The sequence below is a fragment of the Oncorhynchus mykiss genome, chromosome 7 (genome assembly GCF_057628025.1).
Source record: "Oncorhynchus mykiss isolate SJ-2025 chromosome 7, ASM5762802v1, whole genome shotgun sequence".
Taxonomy (NCBI): Eukaryota; Metazoa; Chordata; class Actinopteri; order Salmoniformes; family Salmonidae; genus Oncorhynchus; species Oncorhynchus mykiss.
The window spans coordinates 51,720,084-51,744,497 of NC_143028.1; the positions used below are offsets into that span (position 1 = coordinate 51,720,084).

General features: G+C 41.1%; 1 protein-coding gene and 1 long non-coding RNA gene across 3 annotated transcripts in view; one reads left to right on the plus strand and one right to left on the minus strand.

The window, feature by feature from the left end:
* cdc42 (cell division cycle 42) overlaps positions 1-24,414 on the minus strand; it is a 36,756-nt gene that overhangs the window by 10,214 nt on the left and 2,128 nt on the right. The gene's annotated exons all lie outside the window — the stretch shown is intronic.
* The window catches only part of LOC149982583 (uncharacterized), a 36,149-nt gene continuing 11,739 nt past the window's right edge, over positions 5-24,414 (plus strand). The window contains exons 1-2 of the long non-coding RNA XR_016497310.1: positions 5-19,788; positions 20,154-20,215. This is a non-coding gene — a long non-coding RNA (uncharacterized LOC149982583). The remainder of the gene's footprint in view (positions 19,789-20,153; positions 20,216-24,414) is intronic.

Genomic DNA, 24,414 nt, shown 5'->3' on the forward strand with positions numbered 1-24,414 from the left:
AGAAAAGGGGAGAGAAAGATTAGTGACGGTCAGATATAGAGCTGTGTGGGTAGCTAGTAGTGTCAAAACAACAGGCTAACATGAGCACCCTGTTTAAACTATTCTAAAATAAGATGAAAGTTGAATGAAAATTCGATTGCAGTGTTTTCCACAAGCACATGGAGTAGCCAGCCAATTAGAAAAAGTAGCCAGCCAGGCTCCCCCGGGCTGGGGGAGGTTACTTTTTTTTTTGACCGAACAAGCTCTATTTTTGGTAGCCTCTGGTACATTCAAATGCTAGATTGTATTTTCAACCAGCAACTCAGGAAATAACACTTGATAAAAAAAATATAATTTATTTTGTCAATCACACTTTAGTGTTAGTTTCATCAGCTGTTTTACAATATAAAATAAAAAAAGAACAAATGTTTTGGCTGCACTGGGCCTTTAAAGAATCCTGTAGGAGTCTGCTGACTTACCAGGCTTTAAGCTTCCTTCAAAGGAATTTTCTCAGCTACAGTGCCTTCGGAAAGTATTCAGACCATTTAACTTATTCCACATTTTGTTATGTTACAGCATTATTTAAAAAAAAATGTTTTAAGTCCCCTCATCAACCCACACACACAAACCCGAAAATGACAAAGCAAAAACAGTTTAGAAACTTTAGCAAATATTTTAAAAATAAAACGAATCTTATTTAATTAAGTATTCAGACCCTTTGCTATGAGACTCAACTGAGCTCAGGTGAATCCTGTTTCCATTTATCATCCTTGAGATGTTTCTACAACTAAATTGGAGTCCACCTGTGGTAAATTCAATTGATTGGACATGATTTTTGAAAGGCACACACCTGTCTATATAAAGGTCCCAGAGTTGACAGTGCATGTAAAAAATAAAAACCAAGCAATGAGGTTGAAGGAATTGTCCGTAGAGCTCAGGGACCGGATTGTGTCGAGGCACAGATCTGGGAAAGCATACCAAAAAATATCTGCAGCATCGAAGATCCCCAAGAACACAGTGGCCTCCATTATTCTTAAATGGATAAAGTTTGCAACCTCCAAGACTCTTCCTAGAGTTGGCCGCACGGCCAAACTGAGCAATCGGGGGAGAAGGGCCTTGGTCAGGAGGTGACCAAGAACCTGATCGTCACTCGGACAGAGCTTCAAGGGTCCTCTGTGGAGATGGGAGAACCTTCCAGAAGGGCAACCATCTCCGCAGCACTCCACCAAATCAGGCCTTTATGGTAGAGTGGCCAGACGACAGCCACTCCTCAGTAAAAAAAGGACTCTGACCATGAGAAACAAGATTATCTGGTCTGATGAAACCAAGTTAACGCTTTGGCCTGAATGCCAAGTGTCACGTCTGGAGGACACCTGGCACCATCCCTACGGTGAAGCACGGTGGTGTCAGCGTCATGCTGTGAGATGTTTTTCAGCGGCAGGGACTGGGAGACTAGTCTGGATCAATGGAAAGATTAACGGAGCAAAGTACAGAGAGATGCCTTGATGGAAACCTGCTGAACAGCGCTCAGGACCTCAGACTGGGGCGAAGGTTCACCTTCCAACAGGACAACGACCCTAAGCACACAGCCAAGACGACGCAGGAGTGGCTTCAGGACAAGTCCCTGAATGTCCTTGAGTGGCCCAGCCACATCTCTGGAGAGACCTGAAAATAGCTGTGCAGCAACACCGGACAGAGCTTGAGAGGATTTCCAGAGAAGAATGGGAGAAACACTCCAAATACAGGTGTGCCAAGCTTGTAGCGTCATACCCAAGAAGACTCGAGGCTGTAATCGCTGCCAAAGATGCTTCAACAAAGTACTGAGTAATGGGTCCGAATACATATACAGTTGAAGTCAGAAGTTTACATACACTTAGGTTGGAGTCATTAAAACTTGTTTTTCAACCACTCCACAAATTTCCTGTTAACAAACTATAGTTCTGGCAAGTCTGTTAGAACATCTACTTTGTACATGACAAGTAATTATTCCAACAATTGTTTACACATTATTTCACTTATAATTCACTGTATCACAATTCCAGTGGGTCAGAAGTTCACATGCACTAAGTTGATTGTGCCTTTAAACAGATTGGAAAATTCCAGAAAATGGTGTCATGGCTTAAGAAGCTTCTGATAGGCTAATTGACATAATTTGAGTCAATTGGAGGTGTACCTGTGGATGTATTTCAAGGCCTACCTTCAAACTCAGTGCCTCTTTGCTTGACATCATGGGAAAATAAAAATAAATCAAAGACCTCAGAAAAGAAATTGTAGACCTCCACAAGTCTGGTTTATATTTGGGAACAATTTCCGAACGCCTGATGGTACCACGTTCACTCAAAGATGCATATCATTCATTCTAGCGGAAGAGGACTTTTCTCAGACTAGCAAACTGAAAAGTAGAAAAAGTACCTGGCTGAAAATGACTAATCTGCTGTCTAGCCAACTGCCAGCGCTAGTGTAAATAAACTCAATTGTCTTCATTCACATTCATTCCAAGCACTGTCGGTGGACTGCGACTGAGGTAGTGACAACATACTGTCCCCTAAATGAACACGAGAACCAGAGTTGAGGAAGACGACAGGTTGAGATCCTGATGTGCTGAAGTTCACCCAGTTAAAAAGGTGAGACCGAGCTCTGCAGTCTGCCTGCCAGTTGGGATGTGCACGGTTATTTGAATATCCGAACGGATGTTAGTATTCAAATACTTGTAGGAGTATTCATTTGTGAATAATGTGTTACATAAGGGTAAAGCAAGACAGTTTTATTAAATTCATTTCAAATAACTTCAGTGTAGTTATGATGACCACCGCGTGCCTCATAAAAAGAACGGTATCCTTTACGTGTGTAGCTTGTTGTTTATGTTGGCAAATCAACGCGGAAGAGGTTAAAATCGGTAGAAAGTGGAGTGAAAGTTCACTAATGCAGTGCAAGATGGAATACTATTACAGAATTAAAAGTTAACTAAATGAGGACTAGGCTACAATGAGCAACCCAACAGGTAGGCTGTTTTATCTGAATGGCATTGGGAAGAAAGCAGAGCATGTGCCCTCAATAAGCCTAGCTAGCTAGCTTCTCTAGGCTACTCCATGCAAGACAGGCATGGTTATATGGGATGATAAAACAATAGTGGTTGCTACAAGTTCTCTAGTTTTGCTGTAGTCAAGTTCCCTTAGAGTCTCTCTCTCCCTCAGTCTGCTCGCCACACATGCTGACCAATACCCTCCGCAGCTGTAGCAATTGTGCACAAGTCTCACCTTTGCGCAGTAGTGCTCAGGTTAAAAAATATATTTTAAAAAATAAAATAAAAAGTTTTGAATATCTGACAAAAAGTCCTGATACTATTTGAAGAGTCAAATTATTTCAAACACCCATCCCTTCCTGCCAGTCACAATTCAACTAAGCTTGGGCAGTATACCGGGGTATTTGGAAATAGCCACAGGATGGTTTTTCAAATCAATTTGAATATTTGTAGCTACTTTAAGTAAATACCTTAAGTCAACTTCTGCAATACACGTTAGGAGATAAGGACTGCGTTCTTCATTTCACCCATCACAATTTTTCATCATGACACTTACTGGTAGTTCTCAGCCGTGAGGTGTTTGTTTACAAGGTCACAATGACGAGACCAGAGCCTTGTGAGTGAGTCACTTTTATTCAGCACGCACCATCGCGTTACAGTATGGAATTCACAACCAAATGTTCGTCCGCTAGATATCTTAGCTATTAAGTTAACCGTGTAAAAATGTGCTAAATTCTCTGTAGTGGTGCATTTGGTTTGCTAATTTAGTAGCTAGTTAGCCATCTAGCTAAGTGGTTAGCTTCTTCCAAAAATCAAGCTTCACAGCAGAGAATCCCCTCCCAGATCAAGAGCCTTGCTTTTTAGCATTTAATTAGCATGCTCTATGGGATTTTACATGTACTTGTTAGCATTGCTAACCTTTGGATTACAAAGGCGGAGTGGGGTATCCTGGTATGACAATCTGGATACCACCCAAGCCTATATTACACAACACCCTCCCTCGTTGTCTTCTGAACTATCACTCACATGCTGGTTACATACAAACTACCTACCTCTCATAACAATGCACACCATCTCCCTCTATTTCGCTACCCTCACACACCGCGCTGAATACACACTCCATCTCATTACACATACACACCTTACTCTCTCTTGCTCATTACATAAAACGCTGCTTTCATTACACACTCCCTCTGTCCCCCTCTCATTCTCTAGTCACGGAGACCAAATCTCAGTACAGTTAGAAATAACAGTTGGTTAAGTAGTACAACAGTGATTATTGGATGCCTAACACCGAGATCTCCTGTTCAATAGCCGAGTAAGGCCCGGTCTGTAAAACAACCCCTTGCACAGGACAAACTCTTCTGCATTATGGGGATGGCTTCAATAGCATTCAAATGGGTTGAATGGAACGCAGGAATATTGCTTATCCATTCATCTGATAGATCTGGGTGATGGGAAGGGACAGGGGCCTGTACTGCAACTATACATCACACCTCCAGACACTGCCCTAATGGAGAGAACTGAGACAAGGACATTTGGATAATTTAAATAGAGTAGTGTTCTTCACACATACACAGCAGAGCTGGGCTGCTGGCATAGAAAAATGGGCTCTGTCAGTGAGATGGAGAACACAGGGTTTTGTGAGGCTAGAGAAAAAAAACACATTGATCTTTATAGTTTATCCATATACTCTGTAACCATAGACTGAACAAGCCCAAGGTCACAATAATGCTGACATTTTCTGCTTTACTGGGAGGGGTGGGAATCAGTAAGCACAGAGAGGAACGGGGAAGAAACAGTTTTCCTTGAGAAAAAAAAACTATCAAACTGAATGTTGGACACTGCTGACAGCTAGACCTAGATGATGCACACTAACATCTAGAAGCAAAATCACTCTCATATTTACACATGCACAGAAAACTACAGTCAGAAGTTATTGGCACAACACATTTGAATTAGCCTAAATTGTTGTTATCCCCCTTTGAGCCAGGCTGTCCTCTAGCCCAGGGAAACAGGCTGAATCCTCAGCCAAGTTGCATTAATAGTGTGACAGACGACCATTTACACCCACCCGCCGTACTATTGCTCGCCCTCCATCCGCCCTCTGACCAGCCAGCCTTCCCCTCCCCGTGCAGACAGTGGGTCACTGCGGCTTTAAGCTGAGGCATAACGTCATCGGTTTAGAAGCGCTGCACAGCATAGCACAGCTCACTCAGCACACATAGCTAGATCACAACAACACACAGCATAGAACTCAAAGCAACTCACTGACAACTCACAAAAGTGATTCAGAGTACCCGGCAGCAGGTCATAACAGACAATGACCGTATAATCGTGTAACAGATGGTTATGATGACAGTCATGAAAATAAGATAACCGTCAATGGTTAGGGAACAAAAATAAAAATGGGTGGAACGAACAGCTGACAGAATTGCCAGGCATTGTTGTTGAGTCAATTTCTGCTGTAACTTTCGGTTACTGGCCCAGTGCAAATACAAACGTGATTTTCTTGGCAGTAGGTAGCCAAGTGGTTAAGAGTGTTGGGCCAGTAACCGAAAGGTCACTGGTTCGAATCCCCGGGCAGACTAGGTGAAAAATCTGTCAATGTGTCTTTGAGCAAGGCACTTAAACCCTAATTGCTCCTGTAAGTTGCTCTGTATACAAGAGTCTGCTGAATGATTAAAATGTACAAATATGGTAAATATTTAATACAATACTTTTTTTTATTTTTATGGATTTAATTGAAACTGTCTATGCTAGTGAGACAATACCCCACCCATACTGTCAAAGTGGAATGTTTTTTTTAGATATTTTTTTTAATTAAAAATTAAGTCAAGTATTCAAACCCTTTATTATGGCAAGCCTAAATAAGTTCAGGAGTAAGAATTCGCTAAGAACAAGCCACATAAGTTGCATGGGCTGTGTGCAATAGTGTTTAACATGATTTTTAAATGACTACCTCATCTCTGTACTCCACACAACTACTTATGTCCCGCAATCGAGTAGTAAATTTCAAAACAGAATCAACCAAAGACCAGGGATGTTAGTCAATGCCTCACAAAGGGAACCTATTGGTAGGTGGGGAAAAAAGGGGGCAAAAGCAGACATTGAACATCCCTTTGAGCATGGTGAAGTTGATTACACTTTGGATGGTGTATCAATACATCCAGTTACTACAAAGATACAGGCGTCCTTCCTAACTCAGTTGGGGTCAATGGTGACTTTAAAACAGGTACAGTTTAATGGCTGTGATAGAAGAAAACTGAGGATGGAGCAACAACATTGTAGTTACTCCACAATACTAACCTAAATGACAGAGTGAAAATGAAGCCGGTACAAAAAAAAAAATCTTCCAAAACATGCATCATGTTGGCAATAAACTGCAAAAAGTGGCAAAGAAATTACCTTCGTGTCCTGATTTCAAAACATTATGTTCAGGGAAAATACATCACTGAGTACCACCTCATATTTTCAAGCATTGTGATGGCTACATCATGTTATGGGTATACTTGTCAATGGCAAGGACTAGGAAGTTTAGGATAAAAAAATAAACTTATTAGAACTACGCATGGGTAAAATCCTGGAGGAAAACATGGTTCAGTCTGCTTTACAACAGACACTGGGAGACAGATGTACCTTTCAGCAGGACATTAACCCAAAACATGGCAAAATCTACACGAGCTGATTAGCAAGATGACATTGAATGTTCCCAAAATGGCCTAGTTACAGTTGACTTAAATCCACTTGAAAAGCTTTGGCAAGACTTGAAAATGCATGTCTAGCAATGATAAACAAATCAACTTGACAGAGCTTGAAGAATATTAAAAAAGTGCACATATTGTACAACCCAGGTGTGCAGAGCTCTTGAGAAACTTACACAGCTGTAATCATGGCGAAATGTGATGAACATGCATTTAATCAGGGGTGTGAATACTTATGTAAATTAGATATTTCTGTATTTCATTTTCAATACATTTCTAAAAACATGCTCTCACATAGGGTATTGTGTGTAGATGGGTGAGAAAAAGATGCAATCCATTTCAAATTCAGGCTCGAACAACAAAATGCGGAAGAAGTCAAGGGGTAGGAATACTTTCTGAAGGCACTGTGTAGGCTATATTTCCTCTTTGTGAAAAGGATAATCCCCTTTTAGTGTAAGAGCTGTTTGAAAAGACCTAACATTTCAGCCTGTTTTGGTGCTAAATTAGTTAGACCAGTAAGTGAGCTCGAATCCTCTCTACCAATAACGGCTAAACTCAAGAAAAAAAATAAACGTCCTCCTACTGTCAACAGCTTATATTTTCAGCAAAATTAACATGTGTAAATATTTGTATGAACATAAGATTCAACAAACTGAACAGCTTCCACAGACATGTGGAACAGAAATGGAAATAATGTGTCCCTGAACAAAGGGACACAAATCAAAAGTAACAGTCAGTATCTGGTGTGGCCACCAGCTGCATTAAGTACTGCAGTGCATCTCCTCCTCATGGACTGCACCAGATTTGCTAGTTCTTGCTGTGAGATGTGCCTTGGTGGAAGAGTGGGGCTAACCTGCAAGTTCCCGGACATTTCTGGGGGGAATGGCCCTAGCCCTCACCCTCCGATCCAACAGGTCCCAGACGTGCTCAATGGGATTGAGATCCAGGCTCTTCACTGGCCATGGCAGAACACTGAAATCACCCATTCTGCTAGTTGATCCCGCTCCAGAGTACAGGCCTCGGTGTAACGCTCATTCCTTCGACGATAAACACGAATCCGATCATCACCCCTGATGAGAAAAAAGCGTGACTCGTCAGTGAAGAGCACTTTTTGCCAGTCCTGTCTGGTCCAGCGACGGTGGGTTTGTACCCATAGGCGACGTTGTTGCCGATGTAAGGCAGGTCCTCACCAGACGACAACAGGCCTACAAGCACTCAATCCAAACTCTCAGCCTATTGCAGACAGTCTGAGCACTGATGGAGGGATTGTGCATTCCTGGTGTAACTCAGGCAGTTGTTTTTGCCATCCTGTACCTGTTCTGCAGGTGTGATGTTTGGATGTACCGATCCTGTGCAGGTGTTGTTACACGTGGTCTGCCACTGCAAGGCCAATCAGCTGTCCGTCCAGTCTCCCTGTAGCGCCGTCTTAGGCGTTTCACTGTACGGACATTGCAATTTATTGCCCTGGCCACAACTGCAGTCCTCATGCCTCCTTGCCTAAGGCACGTTCACGCAGATGAGCAGGGACCCTGGGTATCTTTCTTATTGTGTTTTCAGAGTAGAAAGGCCTCTTTAGTGTCCTACGGTTTCATAACTGACCTTAATTGCCTACTGTCTTAACGACCAATCCACATGTGCATGTTCATTAATTATTTATGGTTCTTTGAACAAGCGTGGGAAACAGTGTTTAAACCCTTTACAATGAAGATCTATTTGTTTTTTTACGAATGATCTTTGACAGGGTCCTGAAAAAGGGACGTTTCTGTTTGAGTTTAGTTTTCAGCTTCCCCTCCACACTCAGACCACTCCCAGATAGTCCTAGCAATATTCTTGCTTGAGAAATGTCTTTGCTAAGAAGCATTGTTTTTAAATTAAAAATAAACAAAAATCACAGTAAGGTACTTAATTGTTACGAGAGAGAAAAACATCTGCACTGGACCTTTAACAATATGATATAGCTTTGTTGCTCCTTGCTGAAACAGTTGTAGCAAATTAGTCATTGGTTGCTGCTGCAGCAGCACACACATAAATATAATCAATAAAACAGGCTTGGAACTCCAATCCCTGGAAATGTGACTGGTAAAGTCATGGGTACACTCGCAAAGGCTGCCTGGTATTGTGGTGCAATAATTTTTCATGCGAATGTAGAAAATTAATTCAAAAGATGTTTACTGAGGTGGCTCATGCAATGGAATGTATTTTTGTTTATGTGTCAGTTGAGTTGAAATCAACAAGTCACAGCACATATTGGATGGGCACACTTCCTGCTCTGCTCATAGGTTGTTAACATGATATGTTATCTTCAACCTAGTTTTACACCTATAGGTACACTCGCCAGTCCACCCATTATGCCATCATTGACTTGAAAGGGGACGGCCATTCTATATTGCTACAGCAGCACATGGTCAACTGTGCATGGTCAACCTGTGCATGAGAAACTAAAATAGCTAATTTCCTAATTAAACTACTTTCAAATTTACCTTGAATGTATGTATTTTGAAGTACAGACTACAGGTGGCCTTCCTAATTTACAAATGTAATATTATTGTTGCTACCACATAGGATACAAAGTCTCAAAATAAGGCTCTTCAAATCAACCAGATATAACTTGCTTTGATACTCACATCTGTCCTCCTGTGTTTATGACCAAGTTGGAAGGTTCATTTACCAATAGCAAAAAAAATACAAAATAATTGTCCATTGAGTGCAAGTATGCAAAATTATAATCTAGTGAAGAGAGAACGCTGATTTGGACAGGCAGTGTCACATTCGTAAAGTTTTTGAATTAAAAGTTAATGTAGCAGCATTTCCAGTATGATTGCATGCAAATGTTCTATGCAAAGCTATCTTTCATAAAGGGCTTAGGTGATGTGTAACCGGTTGCTTTTGTCAGTACTCGTTCTAAGCGTAAAGGATGTGACAGTTAAGGATGCTTCATAACATGATCATGATAAAATGCAATAATGATCAAATGTTCATGTACTTCCTACTGCTTCTGAAGTGTGTTTATGTTAACAAGCAGGCAATCTTAATCTGTGAGTGATCCATTTTGGGTGCACGCACATTCTCATATGAACTGCAGTAATGCATTCTGCTAACCGGAGCATTTTTTTATTTAACCAGATAGGCCAGTTGAGAACAAGTTCTCATTTACAACTGCGACCTGGCCAAGATAAAGCAAAGCAGTGCGACACAGTTACACATTGAATAAACAAACATACAGTCAATAACACAATAGAAAAGTCTATATACAGTGTGTGGAAATGAGGTAAGATGAGGGAGGTAAGGCAATAGACAGACCATAGTGGCAAAACAATTACAATTTAGCATTAACACTGGAGTGACAGATGTGCAGAAGATGAATGTGCAAGTAGAGATACTGGGGTGCAAAAGAGCAGCAGAAAAATGGAAAGAAAGGCAGCCAAAAGAGAAGTTGGCTTTGGGGATGATCTGTGAAATATACCTGCCGGGTGGGTGCTGCTATGGTTACCAGTGAACTGGGGGGGGGGGGGGGGGGGTAAACAATGCAGCAACCTTTTTAGCTGTGGCAAAACAGAGATGCCTGAATATACAGATGAAGCTGATTACATTGGAAGAGATAGCAGACTCCACCCAGAAGCATCACGTGGAGGACATGTGGAAAGATATCAGACCTGATCCAGGCCATCCATGTTGAGCACATCTCATGGGGGAAAGTGAGAGACTATTCCATCTGCATGTAAATCAGCTGAGCACAATTTTGTGCAGTGTCCTCAAGAGCAGTGTACTGCCACCTAAACACACCAATCCTCTGATTACCAGTCCTTGTCCAGCTCCAATCGTGAAAATTAAAAACAGGGGCCTGTCTTCTTGTCAAATATAAAGCCACAAAATCCAACAGGCAGTTCATGGGACTGGTAACAGATAGACTGATGCAGTTGAAATCCAGTTCTTGAGGAGTAACGACCACACAGGATGTGTACATCTTGCCAGCCAAGGTGGACAAGGGTTGGGTGGCAGCTGGTCAAGTGGTCCAGTCCATGACCTTTTGTGGACAACAGGCCTTATGTGTTACTCAGTAGGTGATTGATAAAAAAACATTTAATCTTCGAAATAAAACATGTCATTAACGATCTAGAATGAAATTGCTAAAACTTCATACATTTGAAATAGGAGTGCAGTGTCATTTGCAGTTTCTTTTGGGACCTGTTCACATCCATAACTCTAGTGTTATGTAAATGCTCAAATGTATATACCTTTTGAGGTGTGCAACCCTCTAATTCAATGAAAATAAAAAGGTATTCAAATAAAGAATTGTAAACACATTTTTGGTTGGTTAATACCAGACCCACGAGTGCACTTTGATAGCCTATGCAATAACTGTTCAAGATGCTGGTTATTTATTGGTTCTTTGAGGTACATTGGGCCCTATGATTTCTGTGTTGCGGAAAACACGGACGGAATCTGGCCATAAAAATGGAATCAGCTGTAAAATGTGGAATATTGCAAAAATTTTCCATAATTTGGCTGAAATTGATGTAAAAAAAAATCTAAAGCAGGCCTAAATATTGTAGTAACCTAAATTATTTCATAATTTAAAGATTACAGACAAGTAGGCCTAGAGAAATAATTACGTTTTCAAAATGGGGTGTTTTGAGAGAGCAGAGCAATACCAAAAGGACTATTACGAGTAGAGGCCGACTTCAAGTTTTCATAACAATCGGTAATCGGCATTTTTGGACACCGATTGTGGCCGATTTAAAAAAATGTTTTTGCCTGTATTTAACTCATCAAGTCAGTTAAGAACAGAACGACAGATGTTTAACTTTGTCAGCTCGGGGATTCATTGCCAAAACATTTCAAACTACTTTTGTAATACAACTCTAGGTATTTTTTACCTAAATAATCAATACAATTGAAGACTGGATGATCTGTGTTCAATACAGGAGAAAAACAAAATGTAGCTAGCTTTCAGGTCACGTGCCTCTAACAAAGAGTCCTCTTCACTCTAGCCTCGTTCAGTGTTACTTCATTACACAAAGGAAAAACCTCAACCAATTTCTATAGACTGTTGACATCTAGTGGAAGCGGTAGGAACTGCAAGAAGGTCCCTTAGAAATCTGGATTCCCATTGAAAAGAGAGTGACCTCAAAACAAAAACAAAATCTGAATGGTTTGTCCTCGGGTTTCACCTGCCAAATAAGTTCTGTTATACTCAGACATGATTCAAACAGTTTTAGAAACTTCAGTGTTTTCTAATAATATGCAATCTTATCTTCTGGGGATGAGTAGCAGGCAGTTGAATTTGGGCATGCTTTTTCATCCAAAATTCCAAATGCTGCCCCCTATCCTAGAGATGTTAACTGATGTCTTGAGATGTTGCTTCAATATATCCACAATTTTCCTACCTCATGATGCCATCTATTTTGTGAAGTGCACCAGTCCCTCCTGCAGCAAAGCACCCCCACAACATGATGCTGCTAGCCCGTGCTTAACGGTTGAGATGGTGTTTTTTTGGCTTGCAAGCCTCCCCCTTTTTCCTCCAAACATAACGATGGTCATTATGGCCAAACAGTTATATTTTTGTTTCATCAGACCATGGGACATTTCTCCAAAAAGTACGATCTTTGTCCCCATGTGCAGTTGCAAACCGTAGTCTGGCTTTTTTTTTTTTTTTTTTTTTTTTTTTTTTTTTTTCTTCCCTCGAGCAGTGGCTTCTTCCTTGCTGAGCAGCCTTTCAGGTTATGTTGATATAGGACTCGTTTTACTGATACTTTTGTGCCTGTTTTCTCCAGCATCTTCACAAGGTCCCCTGCTGCTGTTCTGGGATTGATTTGCACTTTTCGCACCAAAGTACGTTAATCTCTAGTGGACAGAACGCGTCTCCTTCCTGAGCGGTATGACCGCTGTGTGGTCCCATGGTGTTTATACTTGCGTACTATTGTTTGTACACATGGAACGTGGTACCTTCAGGTCTTTGGAAATTGCTCCCAAGGATGAACCAGGCTTGTGGAGGTCTACAATTTTTTTTCTGAGGTATTGGCTGATTTCTTTTGATTTTCCATGATGTCAAGCAAAGAGGCATTGAGTTTGAAGGTAGGCCTTGAAATGTACCTGTGGGTGTACCTCCAATTGACTCAAATTATGGCAATTAGCCTATCAGAGGCTTCTTAAGCCCTGACACCATTCTCTGGAATTTTCCAAGCTGTTTAAAGGCACAGTCAACATAGTGTATGTGAAATTCTGACCCACTGGAATTGTGATAAAGTGAAATAATCTGTCTGTAAACAATTGTTGAAAAAATGACTTGTGTCATGCACATAGTAGATGTCCTACCCGACTTGCCAAAACTATAGTTTGTTAACAAGAAATTTGTGGAGTGGTTGAAAAAATGAGTTTATTTTTTACTCCAACCTAAGTGTATGTTAACTTCCGACTTCAGCTGTATATGGGGCAGCAGCCTCTAGGTGCAGGGTTACGTAACCGGGTGGAAGCTGGCTAGAGATGGCTATTTAACAGTCTGATGTTCTTGAGAGAGAAGCTGTTTTTCAGTCTCTTGGTCCCAACTTTGATGCACCTGTACTGACTTCTCCTTCTGGATGGTAGCAGGGTGAACAGGCAGTGGCTCAGGTGGTGGTTGTTCTTTAACTTTTTGGCCTTCTTGTGCTGTAGGTGTCCTGGAGGGCAGGCAGTGTGCCCCCAGTGATGCGTTGAGCAGACCGCACAACCCTCTTGAGAGCCCTGCTGTTGCAGGCGGTGCACTTGTCGTACCAATCGGTGATACAGCCCGACAGGATGCTCTCAATTGTGCATCTGTAAAAGTTTTAGGGGCCAAGACAAATTTCCTCAGCATCCTGAGATTGAATAGGCACTGTTGTGCCTTCTTCACCACACTGTCTGTGGGTGGACCATTTCACATTGTCAGTGATGTGTATGACGAGGAACTTGAAGCTTTCTACCTGCTCTACTGCGGTTTCGTCAATGTGAATAGGGGCATGCTCCCTCTGCTGTTTCCTGGAGTCCACGATCAGCTGCTTTGGTTGTCTACTCGATTGAGTTGGAGGTGTGCGTAGCGGACAAACACAATTGCACCTTTTCTATGGACATTTGAATGTACTGAGATACCGTTATGGCGAAATCTGCACGGAGCCTTCACCGTGCACTGCCACTTTAAGAGCGCATGAGCAGTAAGGAAGGAGAAAATAAAGAGAGCTCGTTCAGCTCTTTGGGGAGGGGCTCTTTGGTGGCGCGACAGTTTGATTGTGTGTGCTGTGCTGCAGAAGTTTTGTTTGTTTTCAGCGTGTGTAGTTTATTGAGTGTTTAACTCAATCATCGGTGTAATTGCGCTAGGTCGTGGTTGTTTTAGTTTGGGAACACACCCGTTATGGATCGCATGGATTAGTAGCAACATTGTTGCGAAGCTTTAACATACAAACCATCGGACAGTCAGACAGTACACCTGCACGCCTGAAGACCACAGCTAAGATCTCTCTTTTTCTCTTCCCTCTATCGTTCCAGTGCTTTACCCTGCAATAGACTCTCTATTTTTCCAATGCACTTCCCATTGAAGTTCATTAGAGCTGGACTATTATTGCCCTGTCAGAAGTATTTGGACATTTCAGTTAAAAGGGAGGTTGCTTGCAAATTGTGTATTGTTATGTGAACTGTATTGAGATGTACTAATGACATTTAAGGCCTTTGTTGTGTCGATGAACACCCCCCACATTCATACCCTCTGCACTCATCCACTAGAAAATAATACAGATTATTGCAAATCCTATGTTGATGACTGGGTTCGTTCTTGTATGAAGTTGCTGTTGAATTGCTATGCCATTATTAGTATTAGTATTATTGTATGAGGTATTCTTGTTTGGGTTACCCCTGTGCTGTGATGTGGGTTTTATATGGTGTGTATTCTCTTCTCTCCACTGGCTATCTGGTAAACAGGCTACACTCTAGGCAGTCTCTTCTGCTGATGTGTGTGGGTCTGGTAGTGGTTCTCTCTATTCTACTCTTTTCCTTTCGGCATGGTTAATACCTGCCTGGCGCCCGAACAAAAGCTTTCTTTACCCCTCTCTAATAAATACCGCTACACCGTGACAAGATCCTGAGGCCCGTTGTCGTGCCGTTCATCTGCCGCCATCACCTCATGTTTCAGCATGATAATGCACGGCCCCATGTCGCAAGGATCTGTACACAATTCTGGGAAGCTGAAAATGTCCCAGTTCTTCCATGGCCTACATACTCACCAGACATGTCACCCATTGAGCATGTTCGGGATACCAGTTACCGCCAATATCCAGCAACTTCACACAGGCATTGAAGAGGGATGGGACAACATTCCACAGGCCACAATCAACAGCCTGATCAACTCTATGCAAAGGAGATGTGTCACGCTGTGTGAGGCAAGTGTTCACACCAGATACTGACACATCTTCTAATCATTTTTTGGAGAACAGACACATCGGCAAAAGTAAATCTCAGTCTTAGGGTAAAATATTACTAGACACTTTAACCTCTAGGGTAAGGGGCAGCATTTGGAATTTTGGATGAAAAGCATGCCCAAATTAAATGGCCTGCTACTCAGGCCCAGAAGATATGATCTGCATATAACTGGTAGATTTGGATAGAAAACGCTCTGAAGTTTCCAAAACTGTTAAAATAGAAATAGTGTGAGTATAACAGAACTGATTTGGCAGGCGAAAACCTGAGAGAAATCCATTCAGGAAGTAGTTTTTGTGGTTTTGTAGTTTTCTATTCAATGCCATTACAGTATCCATTGACTTAGGACTCAATTTGCAGTTCCTATGCCTTCCACTAGATGTCAAGTCTTTAGAAATTGTTTCAGGCTTGTATTCCTATAAATGGAGGGAGTAAGACCAGTCTGAATTAGTGGACCCTACCGTGTCGCAGAGCTTTTTCATGCGCAATCCTGAGAGAGTGCATTTCTTGTTTACCTTTTATATTGACGATGTTATTGTCTGGTTGAAATATTATAGATCATTTAGGCTAAAAACAACCTGAGGATTGAATATAAACATTGTTTGACATGTTTCTATGAACTTTACGGATACGATTTGTGATTTTTTGTTGAGGTTTTTGGATATAAAGAGACTTTATGGAACATTTATTGAGTAAATGAATGTCTTCTGATTGCCACCATATGAAGATCATCAAAGGTAAGGGATTCATTTTTATCTCTATTTGTGAGTTTTGTAACGCTTCTGCTTGGCTGGTTACTGTTTGTAATAATTTGTCGGCTAGGTATGTTCTGGGCAAGGTATGCTTTCGCCGAAAAGCATTTTATAAATCTGACACCGTGGTTGGATTAACAAGAAGTTCATCTTTAAACCTATGTAAAATGTTTTTTTTCTTCTGAATTTTTATAATGAGCATTTCTGTATTTTAATTTGGCGCTCTGCAATCTCATTGGATGTTGGCCAGATGGGACGCTAGCGTCCCACATACCCTAGAGAGGTTAAAAGGAAGGCTTGGCAACGCACAATGGATGTGACGCTCTGCAAATTGAGTGTTATTATTTTAAAGATTTCTTCACCAAACTTCAGTGTACTACTTTCTAGTTATCTGAAAATACAGTGTACCTAGGGCCCTATGAAATCGTTTACAATTTTCTGAATTCTGTGTTTTACGATTTACACTTTATCATCAGTGTCTAATGTGAATTCATAAAACATCAACAATTTTACCTCTTTGGGCTAGCGTCCCACCTGGCCAACATCCGGTGAAATTGCAGAGCGTGAAATGCAAAATTCGTAATATTAAACATGCATGAAAATACAAGTGTCTTACATAGTTTAAAAGCATAACTTCCTGTTAATCCAGCCACTTTGATTCAAAAAGGCTTTACGGCGAAAGCATACCATGTGATTATTTGACGCCAGCACTCCGCGTACAAAAGCATTACAAACATTTTCCAAACAAGCAGAGGAAAGTCAGAAAAAGCAATAAAATAAATCACTTACCTTTTGAAGATCTTCCTCTGTTTGCAATCCCAAGGGTCCCAGCTACATAAGAAATGGTCCTTTTGTTTGATAAAGTCCTTTATATCCCAAAAAAGTCAGGGATATGCATACAAATGAATCCCAAAAGTTACCAATACACTTCGCCCAAACAAGTCAAACAACGTTTCTAATCAATCCTCAGGAGCCCTAATATATAAATAAACATTAAAATGTAAATAATAGAATAGTATGTTCTTTACCGGAGATAAATAACGAAGTGCCCTTGCTCATCCACGCGTGCCACAATACTACAGCCAAAATGGGAGCCACCTAGAAAAACTACATTCTAGCTCATTTTTCAAAAAACCAGCCTGAAACTCTTTCTAAAGACTGTTGACATCTACTGGAAGCCCTAGGAACTGCAATCTGGGAGGTATTCCTTTGATTATCCCATAGACAGGCATTTTAAATGGTGTCACCTCAACAACAAAAAATTCCCGGATGGATTCTCCAAGGGTTTTCACCTGCTATATCTGTTCTGTTATACTCACAGGCACAGTGTTTTCTATCCAATACGACCAATTATATGCATATCCTAGCTTCTGGGCCTGAGTAACAGGTGGTTTACTTTGGGTACCTCAGTCATTCAAACTTCCGAGTACTGCCCCCTAGCCCAAAGAACTTAAGATATAACAGTACATTTGTATTGATGCAACACAACATTGCACACTTTTTTAAATCAAGGCTAGTGCTTCAATACAGAGTTCTAAGTGTTTCATTATAAATTTAAAAAGTAATGTGGTAATCTAGGCAACAATGCAGCCAGCAATAGGCAAAACTTAGTTATACTTATGTAAAAAAAACAAAATGGTACATTCATAGTTTGTGAAATAAAGTGCTTCACTAGGCAAATCATGCAGCAATAGGCAAAATCTATGGAACTAAGTTTTCCATCTATCACAGACATCTCCATTTATAAGTACATGATTATCAGCCTCTTTGTGTTGAGCTCGGTGAGTGCCTCTCGCTTGTCTGTGAGTGGAGTTGTGTATTTGCTCATACTCCCCTCAGTCCACTGAGTTGACTGGGAAGTAGATGTAGGGCACTGCAACTCTTGGGAATCTTGCACTCATGCTCCTCCAGTAATCCGCAAGCTCCAAAACAGGTGAGGACTCCCTGGACACACAGAGCTGATAGGCAATCCATTCTTCACTGAGCTCTGTTGATGGGCTTGCCATGGATTTCAATTGTGTGTAGGCTTCAATCTACTTTTCCATGGCTGAAGCCTGCCTAGGATCGAACACCCTTGCCAGCCTGTAGACCTGACTGGATGTGTGTCCCAGTGCTTTGAGAACTTTGAAGGCCAGGTGGAATGCATCATGGAGATGGTCAAGCACCTGTCTCCAATCCCCATCTTTCTCAATAGCTCACCTGTCTTGGCAGCATACCCAAATGTTTTTGCCATTCCATTCACTAGGTAAGAGTCTAGATCCTCCATGGCGTTGTATGCAGACACTGCTGTGGAACGGCAGGTTCCTTCCAGGATTGACAGAGCTGTCATCAGTTTGGAGCAGCCCTCTGAGATGAAGGTTAGCTTAACAGTGAGGGCCTGCACCACCACCTCTGTTTCCAGCTGACTGAGGATGTTTGTGACTGCCTGGGATGATGACTTTTCTGCCAACGAAAACGCTCTGTAGAGATGAACATGCTCTGCATGGTACTTCACTGCCTCAAACCAGCTACTCCATCTGGAGCTCACTGCTTCAGGAGGAGCTTTGGCCTGCACAAACTCCTTCATAATGAGGAAGCTCACCCATTTTCTCTTTCTGCCAGGCTTCTTAAAGAAGACAGATAAGATCTGTCACACGTGATGCAACTTCAGAGAAGTATTTGTAGCGCTGCCAGGTCTCACCCACCAGATTGATGACATGACAGAGACGGGTTACATGGACGCTGTTGGGCATCACTCCTTTCAGAACCTCCTTGTATGCCTTCAGGCAGTAGCAGCATTATCTGTGACCACTGTTCAGGCATCGTTCAGGTTCAGATCGTTGCTGTGGAGGGAGGCTAGTATAGCTTGGGAAAATGTGGAGTTTTTGCATCTGTCCATGAAAATGACATCCACCAGAAAGTACTGGTTTTCAACACATGCAATGAAAGATTGTTTTAACCTAAGTTTTTCCTTAAAATAACTGTGACAATAAGTGTTATTTAAAGTGTTATTTAAATTTCAAGTGTAAACACAATATAGATATAGCGATAGTTAGCTAGATGGAGAGGCAGACCAGTTGCTGACATTTATGCATCGCTATATTTCACCACGATAGCTCGTCGTTTGGAATATCACAATTTGCATGCGGACAATTCACATTGCAGAATGTAGACTATAGCAACGGTATATTAACCTGTTAGATCTCTAGGGGCGCTATTTCATTTTTGGATAAAAAACGTTCCCGTTTTAAGCGCGATATTTTGTCACGAAAAGATGCTCGACTATGCATATTCTTGACAGTTTTGGAAAGAAAACACTCTGAAGTTTCAGAATCTGCAAATATTTTGTCTGTAAGTGCCCCAGAACTCATTCTACAGGCGAAAACAAGATGATGCATCAACCAGGAAATTAGCAGAATTTCTGAAGCTCTGTTTTCCATTGTCTCCTTATATGGCTGTGATTGCGCAAGGAATGAGCCTACACTTTCTGTCATTCGCCCAAGGTCTTAGCAGCATTGTGACGTATTTGTAGGCATATCATTGGAAGATTGACCATAAGAGACTACATTTTCCAAGTGTCCGCCTGGTGTCCTGCGTGGAATTCGGTGCGCAATTGCCAGCTGCTTGTACTTTTCCATTTGATATAGGGGAGAAACCATGTGTCCAAGAACGATATATCAATGAAGAGATATGTGAAAAACACCTTGATGATTGATTCTAAACAAGTTTGCCATGTTTTCAGTCGATATTATGGAGTTAATTTGGAAAAAAGTTCGCGTTTTGAGGACTGAATTTTCGGTTTTTTTTGGTAGCCAAATGTGATGTATAAAACGGAGCTATTTCTAATACACAAAGAATCTTTTTGGAAAAACTGAGCATCTGCTATCTAACTGAGAGTATCCTCATTGAAAACATCAGAAGTTCTTCAAAGGTAAATGATTTTATTTGAAGGCTTTTATGTTTTTGTTGAAATGTTGCGTGCTGGATGCTAACGCTAATGCTAACGCTAAATGCTAACGCTAAATGCTAACGCTAGCTAGCTACTTTTACACAAATGATTGTTTTCCTATGGTTGAGAAGCATATTTTGAAAATCTGAGATGACAATGTTGTTTACAAAAGGCTAAGCTTGAGAGATGGCATATTTATTTCATTTGCAATTTTCATGAATAGTTAACGTTGTGTTATGCTAATGAGCTTGCTGATAGATTTACACAATCCTGGATACAGGGGTTTTTTCATAGCTAAACGTGACGCAGAAAACGGAGCGATTTGTCCTAAACAAATAATCTTTCAGGAAAAACTGAACATTTGCTATCTGAGAGTCTCCTCATTGAAAACATCTGAAGTTCTTCAAAGGTAAATGATTTTATTTGAATGCTTTTCTGTTTTTTTGTGTAAATGTTGCCAGCTGAATGCTAATGCTAAATGCTACGTTAGCCATCAATACTGTTACACAAATGCTTGTTTTGCAATGGTTGAGAAGCATATTTTGAAAATCTGAGATGACAGTGTTGTTAACAAAAGGCTAAGCTTGAGAGCTAGCATATTTATTTCATTTCATTTGCGATTTTCATGAATAGTTAACGTTGCGTTATGGTAATGAGCTTGAGTCTGTATTCACGATCCCGGATCCGGGATGGGGAGATCAGAAAGGTTAATAGGCTAAGTTATGTTTAGAACGCTACAATCCCTTGCACCTGTCTCGTCCACAACCACCGCCAACTTCTAACGGATCTTCTGTAGAACAGCAGTCATGTGTTGGTCGACCACATGGGGCAGGTGAGTTTGCTGGAGGCTGCTCTCATTTTTGGCCAACACTCCTTCCTGTTTGCAATGCTTCACTAGAAACGGCTGTAGCTTTCTTATCTTTTCTAAGGGAATATCAGACTCGGCGTACACAGCCACAAAGTCCTGAATAAATTCTCGTCTTGAATCTGCAGTTGCGCTTGCACTAGTAATGGTCGTTTGAAGAGGCATGCTCTGGCTAAGATGGTGCTTTTCATTGTTCTTCACGTGGGCTTTAGACTTTAAGTGGTCATCACATGTATTTTTACGGGTCCTACCAATAGTATGTTGACAGAATTTGAAAACAGCTTATCGCCTGACTCGTAATTAGAGGTCGACCGACTGATTTTTCAACGCCGATACCGATTATTGGCGGACCAAAAAAAGCCGATACTGATTAAATGGCCCTTTTATTTACTTGTAATAGCGGCAATTACAACAATACTGAATGGACTTTTATTTTAACTTAAAGCTTGGTCGCAAATGGATCTTGCAAATGGACAATGACCCCAAGCATACTTCCAAAGTTGTGGCAAAAAGGACAACTAAGTCAAGGTACTGGAGTGGCCATCACAAAGCCCTGACCTCAATCCTATAGAACATTTTTGGGCAGAACTGAAAAGGCGTGTGTGAGCAAGGAGGCCTACAAACCTGAATGGGCCAAAATTCACCCAACTTATTGTGGGAAAGCTGTGGAAGGCTACCTGAAACATTTGACCCAAGTTAAACAATTTTTAAAAGGCAATGCTACTAAATACTAATTGAGTGTATGTAAACTTCTGACCCACTGGGAATGTGATGAAAGAAATAAAAGCTGAAATAAGAATCACTACTAATATTCTGACATTTCACATTCTTAAAACTAAGTGGTGATGCTAACTGACCTAAGACAGGGAATTTTACTAGGATTAAAATGTCAGGAATTGTGAAAAACTGAGTTTAAATGTATTTGGCTAAGGTATATATAAACTTCCAACTTCAACTGTACATAGAGTTGATATCACTAGCCACTAATAATGTTTACATAATTTTGCTTTACTCATACATACTGTACTCTATTCTACTGTTTTAGTATATGCAACTCCAATATTTCTCATCCTAGTATTTATAGATAATAAAAATGTAAATATTTTAGGTTGTGTGTATTGTTAGATATTACTGCATTGTTGGAGCTAGAAACAAGTATTTTGCTAGACCCGCAATAAAATCTGCTAAACATGTTTATGTGACATAAAATTTGATAGTTTATGCCTGTCCAAACCCCGCCACCATGGGGCACTCTATTGACAAAGTTGGCATCAGCAAACCACTCGCCCACATAACTCCATACACGTGGTCTGTGGTTGTGAGGTCGGTAGGACGTACTGCCAAATTATCTAAAAAGACATTGGAGGCAGCTTATGGTAGAGATTTGACCATTACGTTTTCTGGTAACTGCTCTGGTGGGCATTCCTGCAGTCAGCATGCCAATTGCACACTCCCTCAACTTGAGACATCTATTGTGTTGTGTGACAACTGCACATTTTCAACTTGCCTTTTTTTGTCCCCTGCACAAGATGCACCTGTGTAATGAAATGCCACACCTGTCAGGTGGATGGATTATCTTGGCAAAAGAGAAATGCTCACTAACAGGGAAGTTACCAAATTTGTGCACACAATTTGAGAGGAATACGTTTTTGGGGTATTTTATTTCAGCTCACGAAACCAACTGTTGACATGTTGCATATTTTTGTTCAGTGTAAATAGAAACATTTCAATTTGGCCTTATCAGAAGAACTATAAAAAGTTATTAAATGAGCAGGGTAGCAATTGAAAGAGAACACTGGAGAAGATGGGAAAATCATCAGATCAAAAAAACCTTAATGGAAACATCTTACTGTCAAAAGGCTATAGTCTATTATTAAACATGCACCTCTGATAATGAAGCAGCTAATGAAGCAGCTAATAAAACCACATTTTCAAATATTCACCAAAATACAATTAGCAGGAAAGTACTGCTCTAATGTGAGTGATTCCATATGTGAGAGATAAATCTGTAGAACCAATAAAACAGGAGAGAAATCAAAACAGTTAACACAGGATTGAATTTAGAATCATTTGTTGCACAATGACTGGGCTTACAAAAACACATTTCACTCCAGTACCAGCTTTTTGAGGAGGTACTCTCGCTCTGTTGACAGGTGATAGCTATTCTGCCCCACAAGCAAGGCTCTGTATGCTATGCACGTGTGATAAATGAGATGACTAATGAAAATACCCAAGCAACAATTTAATTCCACTAATTATGCAAATTAACCTTCAGACCGATAAGCATGACCGGTCAAATGAATTTTTAGCGACTAACTGATTGAAAAGGTGCCTTTTTTTGTTTGTTTTTTAAATATGTCTCCTAGCTTTGCCATTGAGGAACTGAAGCAAGCACACTTGTCGTTTTTTGTTTGGAACACAGCCCTGCATCCCCACCATAACACAATTAATGATGTTTACGCTACACAAAAACGTTCCATTATAAATCGCAATCTGGGTCAGGTGGGCATCATTTAAAGCGTATTCTACTGCCAACTAAGTTATAAAATACGATCTTCCACTGTTGGGCTTACAAAAGGCACTTCAGACAAACAGATTTTGGTGCACATAGAATAGAGTCATGAGTGCATTCAAGTGTGCGTTCCTTGGCACATTTTCTTCACAATACGACAAACAGGTTAATTCTGTTTAGGACAACCCAGGGTATAACATGTCACCCTTGTAACTGTGGAACAAACTTAATGATAATAAACGTTGACACTAAATTAGATGACTTCAAATATGGAAATGTGAAATGCACATTTCGACTCATAGGTGTGTGGTTAGCTTGTATGACATCAAAGCAGTATCTCATCTTTCAGAATAGACTCCTCTCAATTTACAGCATTTCCCTCACCCAAACAACAACAAATGTGCAAAAGCAGCCCAATTAGCGTGAGGGGAGAGGGTCGTCATCTTGCCACACGCAGTGCTCAAGTTCAGAACAGCAGTCAGTCAAAACCTAAAGCGCTGTGAAGCGGAGAACCTGTGCTCTGACATCATGTATAGCATGTTACTGTACAGTCACTGCGTTCCAATTTAGGTACTTATCAATGACAATCTGCTATTTTCAACCCGTATTAGGGATGACAGGGGCTATGACTGGAAAGGACTACAAAAACTGATATGAGGAAAATATCAAGGGTACAAGACGGTGTACAAACCAGAGTTAGGGGATTAAACAAACAAATTATTCCATACAGCCTTGCGGTCTGTAACAGACAAGTCACATGATCTGTTAGCGAACACGACTCCACGTGCAATCTCAGTAAAAAATAGAATGTCTACGATGCACAGTAATATCGCATATATTTGATATCACCATGAGTTCCAGAACCCCTCATTGCAACCCTATCCAACAGAGGTTAGGCCACAGCTTCTCCAGGCAAGGGAGTAGGGGGGCTGGCAATGGGGGCAGAGGGACGCTAGATGGGTATGTGTGGAGCCTCCGCAGAGCTCTGTAGCAATGAGGATGAGCGACGAGTGTAAGGGAGAAAGAGAGCGAGGGGGAGTGAGAGAAAGCAAGACAGTGTCATTGCAAAGTGAGCAAGAGAGTGAACGGGAGAGGGAGTGAACATAAACTAATGCACAGATGGACATCTTCCTTCCACACTCCAACAACCTGAGGATGAGGGGCTAACCTTCCCTCTGTTCCAACACACACCAGCCTGATCAGGGTGTTTTCCTCCTACACTGGCTCCAAG